The sequence below is a fragment of the Saccostrea cucullata genome, unplaced genomic scaffold (genome assembly GCF_032062105.1).
Source record: "Saccostrea cucullata isolate Sc308-1 unplaced genomic scaffold, CSIRO_AGI_Scuc_v1 ctg22883, whole genome shotgun sequence".
NCBI lineage: Eukaryota > Metazoa > Mollusca > Bivalvia > Ostreida > Ostreidae > Saccostrea > Saccostrea cuccullata.
Genome location: NW_026933535.1, coordinates 3,261 through 5,646, shown reverse-complemented (window position 1 = coordinate 5,646; position 2,386 = coordinate 3,261). Strand labels below are relative to the sequence as shown.

Sequence of the window (2,386 nt, the reverse complement as noted above, 5' to 3'; positions counted from 1 at the left end):
GTAACCAATTTTCAGGTTAGCTTATTGGCCCTGTCATATTCTTGATGTCCCTGAAAGAGTTGAAAAAGTATTCTTCTTGAAGTAGTTAACCATTCCTCAGTGCTTGTTTGATCAAATGGACTAAGATTATTGTGTAATTTATTTCTATTTTTTTCATTTTCAAAAAAGAATATTTTTCTTCAGGTGAGCCTTACTGCCCAAGAGTGTCTAATTTAATATGTAATTAATTTTCGCATTAATTATCCAATCATTAACTCTTTATTATCTAAAATAAAGTATAAAACCAGCATTGCGTCTGAGTACTCTCAGTTCTTTGATGAATTTCCTTATTGGCTGCTAGCTTCTACGCGCTTAGTGGCTGCTGTTATTGGCTGCTAGCTTCAGCCTGGTGTTAAATCCTTTCTGTAAATATGTGAATTTTAAAGTTTAACAAATAGTGGTTTACATTTGTAAGCATGCAATTCCTTTACCATTGCTTTAATAATTTCTTTAAGGAAAAAGCACAATTCACTCCTTAAAATCTTTGAGTTCGGAGGAGCACAATTGAATTAATTGTAATTTATTATTAATCAACAGATATTCCGCAGAGTTGCACGGGAAACCGTACGAGATTTGATCATTCTGGCGACCAGACAGGCTACCTCAAGGTAAATGATTTGTAATTTAACATGTTACATTCTTTGAATCAAATGATCTCTCTTTTGCCATTCTAAGCCAACAGTATACCATTCGAACATTTCAAGAGCATATAATATGTATAGATGGAAAACATTGTTAATATCAAATATTGTTATGATGCATTATTTTCAAAGAATGTTGAAATATTTTTTTTTGCTTTTAGCATGTTTAGCCAAGGCAAGGGACAGTCTGTTATTCCCCCGGTCAGATTTGCAAATTACAACACACAGAAATTGAAAATACAAAAGAAGGTATCTACTGAAGAGAGATATTTATTTCAAATACATAATATATTTCATATTATATTTTATATACTCGTCGTACCATCTCTGACTATTGTTTTCTCTAATAATGATGTTTTGTTTGAACTTTCTGTAGGTCAAGGTCATGATTGGCTCTGAAATCGTTCACTATTCCCTCAGCCTTTCAAACAGACCTGCAAAATGTGCTGAAGTAGCGAGCATTGGGACACAGAGGCCTCTTGAAGACCACAGGAAAATAACTCTAAAGGTATAAAAGTTCTTGGTAGGCCGGCATGTATTCTTCTAAAATATAATTTATTCTATTCTTATCATTTAATATGTACGTAAATTTCTAAAATATATACTTAATGTAATTTACGTAATCTATGTATCTATAACTTATACAGTTGGAATCCATTATCTCGAATTGTGTTATCTCGAATCACCCATATCTCGAATATCAGAGATATGCTGAAGTAAGTTAATTGTCCCAACCACGTTACATGTATTCTTTTTTCGTTGACAGGCAATGTACAATGCTCCAGAGAAAATTGTTCATGTTCCTATGATCCGAGCTTCACCTGACAGTGATATTCCTGGGTATGTATGTGTTTCTTGTTACTGCCAGGCTTGAAAAAAATAATTGAAAAACAATAGACAATTTTTAAATTATTGTCATTTCCTTCGTATGTCTCCTATCTGGCTGCTACTGCAACTTGTATAGAACACATATCAGGTGAAATGATATACATAATATTTAGTAATTTAATAATTGTAGAAGGAAATCCAAACAAAAATATATTTATGTGATTTTTTAATTTTTTATTTATAGCACTGTAGCTTTCCCAGATCCAGATACATGTACCAGCAATGAAATGGTGCGTATTTGACATATTAATTGATGGTTTTTAACAGTAAAATGACCCCCCCCCCCCACAACATTTGTAGTAATGTGAATCAATTTTGGCTTGTAGGAGGCCGATCCCGTGCCGACAGGCTGGAGAAGATTTTTGTGTTGTGGCAAAGCACAGAAAAAACAGGTAAATATCCACTCCTTTTCATTTCAATTTCAGTTTTTTTTTCCTTTGAGAATTCTGATTTTAACAAACTTGATTTTGTATGTAATGCAGGATTTTTAAATACATTTGACTTTGTACACCTTTCATTTTTAGAAGAAAAAAAAGAAGGAGAAAACTGGATTTCTGAGCAGATTACGCCGCTTGTTTAAACGTTGACAAACTATTTTTTTGTGTGTGTGTGTGTGTGTGTGGTTGTTCCATTTTATCATTTAAGACTCCTGAAGAAAACCTTTTATACTGAATCATTATGACACTATTTCATATGGATAAAAAAATTAACTTTTTATTACCATCACAATGAGAACAGAAAGATTTGAATGTCATCAAAATAAATTTTATCTTAATGTTCTTGTGTATTTGTTTTTATTTTCAAATTATTGTTTTCCT

At 32.1% G+C, this 2,386-nt stretch overlaps 1 long non-coding RNA gene across 1 annotated transcript; it reads left to right on the top strand.

Moving 5' to 3' along the window:
* The first annotated feature begins 1,467 nt into the window (after window positions 1-1,467).
* LOC134238564 (uncharacterized) lies at window positions 1,468-2,156 on the top strand. The gene is made up of 3 exons (XR_009986044.1): window positions 1,468-1,520; window positions 1,895-1,960; window positions 2,093-2,156. It is a non-coding gene; the product is annotated as an uncharacterized LOC134238564 (long non-coding RNA).
* Window positions 2,157-2,386: the final 230 nt, after the last annotated feature.